Source organism: Stylophora pistillata, chromosome 1, assembly GCF_964205215.1.
Source record: "Stylophora pistillata chromosome 1, jaStyPist1.2, whole genome shotgun sequence".
Classification (NCBI taxonomy): Eukaryota; Metazoa; Cnidaria; class Anthozoa; order Scleractinia; family Pocilloporidae; genus Stylophora; species Stylophora pistillata.
Window position 1 is genome coordinate 9,455,275 of NC_142519.1, and position 6,048 is coordinate 9,461,322.

The following is a 6,048-nucleotide window of genomic DNA, read 5'->3' on the forward strand; positions in this document are numbered from 1 at the left end:
GCAGCAGATCCTTGTTGACGCTCTGTTAAAATCTTAAATATTTCGCGACAATAATGGATACAAACAGAGACTCGGCCCACCAGTCCCAAAACGAAGACAATTTTGAGACCCTTGGGCTAGAGTTCTTAAATGAGGCAGAGAAAGAGTGGATCCATCGAGCGATCGATCGGCCGCAGCAACGGTTTTCGGCATGGGTAAATTTGTATTATGAAACCTCTTTGATCTGTGCTCTAGTCGTATGCAGTCAAAGCTCTCTTAAGCGGACACCCTCGAGGAGCGAAAAAAGTGGCCGTAAAAAGTGACTTAAAATCTCTCAATATACACACCGACATAGTCGCTTAATAAGCCGTTTTCTGATCGCCCCGTAAAAAGTGCCTAAAAGAGTGTCCGTAAAAAGTGTCCGCTCACAAGAATGGGTAAATACACGGTTTGTATGAGAGTTTTAATAAAACGGGGTTTTGACTAGGTGGCCGTAATTAGAGCTGTCCACTTACTAGAGTGTCCGTTAATATTTATTCAGCCAGGCGACATTTCGAACTTCATTCCTCATTCATATCCCTTAAATTATCTATTAGAATGCACCCAATTAAATACTGGCAGCCAAGGAAGAGTTTTAATTCATAAAATGTTCTATGCATTTACCATGTTCACTGCGTGTTAAAAAATTATGCGTAAAGCACATTGAATCCAAGTGAATCTAAACTCGTGGTTGATTGTGTGACATAAAAAAAAAAAATACGCTATCACGAGTCGAGTTTATCTCTTTGGTAAATAAAATTTAAATAAATTTCAAGGGGTCTGAGTTTTCGGGGTCTGAGTTTTCGTGACACCCTGCCTCCATGCTTGACTGCCTCTGGAAAGGCCAGCATGGTACACAGAAGGCAAGGCAGGATGGTCGAAATAGCGGTTATTGGTGGCTAATTTTACAAGGCTCAGTCACTTTTGTTGGCATCTAGCAGGAACAGTTGTGCACGTTGTTATACCTACGATCTCATAGTTGGAACAGGAAAGGACGTTATGGAGGCTCAATAAAGTCCTAACGTCACAAATTGGGTACTTTGTGTCTTTTTTTCAGTGTTTAGTAATTTGCAGATCTCTACTCTAAAATTCTTCCGGTGTTTAGACAAGGAACTTTTGCCTTTTACTTGCGATTTGCACACTGACTAGATTGTCTGAGTAGAGATTATGTTTTGGAGAATACAAGTTTTCGAAGTTTATCAAGGGTTCCCTTGACGCTACCCATGTTTGATTTTTCATATGCCTTTCCTCAATTTTTTTTTCTCTATTTCGGCTGTGCCCTTTGATTTCCACATTAAATGGGATTGTTTTTGACTGATTTGGAAACGCCTGGTTCTTTTTACCTCTTACTTCCACTCCCCTCTGGCTCACTTCGTAGTATTTTTTACTCACGAGAAAAAGTCGCAGATCATTTTTATTACGTTTCTTCAGTTATAATATTTATGTGCAATATTTGATATGCCGGTGGAATGATGTTCAGTCGAAGTTACACAGCACCAACTAAAAATGAATAACTGCGGTCAAATGTGATAACACGACTCGTCTACTCGGCCCACTTGGTGAAAATTGTAGGAAATGTGAACTTGGACAATAACTACTAAGGGGACTGTAACAAGTATGGTTTATCATATGTTTATACTCGCAAAGAAAAGCACATTTTCTCGGGAATTAGTACAAAAATATGTAAGATTTTATGGGATCGATAATGGAAAGATTTGCATATCTCTCCTCAAAAAAGATGTACTCGACACACCAAATGAATCTAGAGTTGCTTGAGTGATATTAAGGATATATTTGTTGAGAACATTTTAAGATGGATTTGGATGCTACGTGCAAAACGGGGGATTTGTCATTTATTTCTGTTAGTGGTACGTGTATGCCCCGTTCTCATTTCACGTTGGGAATATGGAATGCAGTTTGAACATGTCACACAACATGTTCCCCCGGAACCTTCTCTTGAATATTGCGTGACGAGCCCTGTCGACATCCGCTGGACGGTGACTCCGATGTAAGGAATAAAGAATATGGCTGAAGGAACTTTCGCAGAAGAGAAACTTATTTCATCCAGGTTCTCAGGAATATGGAAGAGTCGCTGCTTAAGTGTTGTGGTGTCATTAGGTGTTCAAGAATTGTTGTGTAACTCAGTCACTCCTGTTAGCGTTCAAGAGATCGCAGAGCGAACCGGTTGCCACACAGACGAGAAGATCTACAAGGTTTTGAGAACCATGGCTCAGTGGGGAATAGGAAAGGAACTAAGCGAGAAACACTTTAAGGCCAATCGAGCCATGGAGTTACTGAGAAGAGACAAAGGACCAAGTCTTGGCCATATGGTTGAATACTATGGAAGCGATGAAGTTTGGGCCGCCATGTTGGCCTTTCCAGAGGCAGTCAAGTGTGGCGATACAGCGTTTGAACGTGCTCATGGAATGAATCTGTACGACTACATGTACAGAGCTGGGAAACTGGAGTATTCTGTTCCCACAAAGTCAGAAAATATGGCTTCTGACATGGGTACGAACCAGAGGAGGTTAGAATTCGCACAAAATTACGATAGTGCAATGAGCATTTTGTCCCAGATGGACTTAGACAGTGCGCAGCCAAGCTTAACTACTATGTACCCCTGGGTTAAGTGAAAACGAATCATGGACATCGGGGGAGGAGAGGGTCAATTCTTGTCTCAAATTCTCAAAGTTCCAAGCTGTGAACATATTAAAGGAGTATTACTTGACTTTCCCGATGTAGTCGAGCGAGCCAAATTGTTCCTAACCAGAGAAAATATAGCAGATAACAGAGTGACTTTGCTGAAAGGAGACATCTTGGATGGCATTCCGAAGTGCAAAGAGGTAGATACAATCATTGTGGAAAATTTCCTTGTAATTTTTACAGAAGACGGGATTGTGAAAGTTTTGAAAAACTGTCGTCAAGTTCTTGCTAGAAGTGGCAGATTTATTATCGTTAACAGTTGCAACCCTGAAGCCAGAGATACGGAGCATAATGTTACCAAAACTGGTTTACAGCAGAGTTTTCGTGGCATACACACCATGACGATGAGTAAGATGGGGCATTTTAGAACGAAGCGTGAGTGGCTGAACTTGATTGACAGGTTGTGCAGTAGAGTGGCTTTTCAACTGAACGCAGTCTATGAGACCGGAGATGGTCCTGCATTGTTTGAACTGTTAAAATGCGAATAGATGATCGTTTTTGTTTTTGGCAACACAAGAGTTAATGCTTTAAGGTTTGTCGTTTAATCTGCAGTTCTGTTTTTTATTTTTCGATGAAAAAAAAAATTAACATACATTTCTTTTTCATGTGTTTTCACTTAAACCAAAAGAACGATGTGATATCTTTACTCAGAGAACACTGAAGCAGTCATAAAATTAGAGGAGGGTGAAAATACAACTTATCGATGGCGGATGATGTGAAAGTGCTTTGAAAAATAGAAAGTTGATTTTTACAAGATTTCTGTGAATACTAATGCTTGATAAGAAATCTGCTTTCTTTCTGGAGGACACCGTGTGAGACGAAAGACATTCTTCCATTCCAGGTAGAGTTACAGTCCTGCAATAATTTTCCATAACATGTTTATTTTCCAAGTACTTTCTACCCCTATACGGTTAAAATGAATTCATATTGGAAATTGATCTAAAGTATCTCCAAGTATTTTTTTCCTATTTGCAGCATCAACATCTTTATTTGCCTTATTTTAACCATTAAAAAATAGTTAATTACAGCGATAACAGTTAGAAGGCGAGGAGACCCAAGAAGCCACCAGGCTTATGGGAGAGCCACCTCACTTATGGGAGAGCCACCTCACTTAAATTTCAGGCCTGTACGGGATCCCGTACAGGCCTGAAATTGTGTTTACCCCCCCTGACCCAGCTACCGATGTCGATGAGGATGCCCATTCACATGGTTCAGGCTTCGTTATACCAGATCTCATGTGCTCTAGTGCTAATGTGGGAGAGCTTTTGCTTACCCTTGATGTGAATAAAGCCACTGGCCCGGATGGTTTGTCTGCACGTTTGCTCCGGGAGGCAGCCTCTGTAATTTCTGATCCACTGTCAAAGTTGTTCAATATGTCTCTGAATAGAGGAAAACTACCTCGTGACTGGAAGTCTGCCAACATCACCCCAGTTTACAAAAATGGTGGTAAAGAATATGTTTCTAACTATCGTCCAATTTCTCTAACATCGCTTGTAGTTAAGACCCTAGAGAAGCTAGTCACAAGACATATTATGGCTCATCTAGAAGATCATGACTTGTTAAGCCCTCATCAATATGGCTTTCGAGCTGGTTTTTCCTGCACATCCAAACTTATTCGCCTATTTCACTCCTGGGCATCAGCCTTAGATAAAAACAAAACATCAGATGTCGTCTTCTTGGACTTTGAGAAAGCGTTTGACTCAGTCCCACACAAACATCTCATCTCTAAGCTTGGCCGATATGGTATCAATGGTCAGATTCTCGAGTGGCTAGGTGATTTCCTGCAAGATCGTTTCCAACGTGTTGTTCTGGAAGGTGAAAGCTCAGACTGGTCCATGGTTTACTCTGGTGTCCCTCAGGGAAGTATTGTTGGGCCAATGTTGTTCTTGTTGTATGTCAACGATATACCTGAGAACTTATCGTGTTCAAGTGAAATGTTTGCCGATGATACTCTATTGTTTAACTCAGATCATCCATCATCTGTTCATCAACCTGTGTGTGAAAGCTTGTCTCAGATCGTAGACTGGTGTAAAAAGTGGCTTTTGAAACTTAAAGCAACTAAATCCAAATGTATGAAAATCACGAGATCTAGATCTGTAACACCTTGCTCGTACAACATCAATTCAATCCCACTGGAACAGGTTAAAACACACAAACATCTTGGAGTCATTATATCATCTGACTTATCTTGGAAACCGCATGTTCTCTCTGTTGCTGCTAAAGCAAATAAGATACTTGGACTACTAAAGCGCACATTTGGGAAAAGCTCTGAAGCAATATCAATTGGATACAAGTCTATGGTTCGGCCAATTGTTGAGTATGCCTGTCCTGTGTGGAATCCACATCAACAATATCTTTCTGATAAGCTTGAAAGAGTGCAAAGGAATGCTTCCAGGTGGATCCTTGGTAGTTCTATCGACTATAGTGAACGTTTGAAGTATCTTGGCTGGCCAACACTCAACTCGCGTCGTGAATTTCTTAGTTTAGTGCAATTATTCAAATTCATTAATGGTTTTTCAAGAGTAGACTTATGTAATTACTTAACTTTCTCCAATAGTCGGACGAGATCTACCAACAATGTCAAAATCTGGACGCCTTATGCTCGAACAAATATCCTCAAGAACTCTTTTTGGTATAAATATATAAAAATCTGGAATGACTTGCCAAGTGACATAGTTAGCTCTAGCTCTGCTAGTAAGTTCAAAAAAAAACTGAAAGAACACATTTTTAAATAATGTCAATAATATTGCACCAATATCCATTTATCAATTAACTTGTTTTTTCAATAATTTTTACCTTTACATTTTAGTTTTATTTTTATTGCATATTGCTTTTATTCTGGGGGCTGCCGTCAATGAGAATTTAGTTCCTCTCTGGCTTGACCCTTTTTGCCTTTTTGCATCTCGATGTTATTTCTATTGTTATCTGTCTGTATTATTATTATTATTATTATTATCTTATTATTTAGGCAAATGAAGTTATTATAAATAAATAAATAAATAAATAAATAGATATGGCTTTGGTCGGTTTGTAGGAGAAAAAAAAAATGCTGGATTGTAACGGGTTTTTTTTTAACCAGACCATAGGACTTACTGCGAATGTTTTATTTTCGGATGATTTTGTACCATTAACACGTGCATGTACGAGTAAGAAAATTGCTTGGTCTAAGTATTATCAGTTTTTATTAGTTCGAAGGAGTTTTAAAATTAAAAGATAGGTATTGATGTCATATTTGTCTCAAAGAAAAAAAACAAAACAAAACAAACAAACGGGTTGATGTTGGTAATCGTCCCGGTTTGCAGTATTCTCTACCGGTTTCTCCAGTCA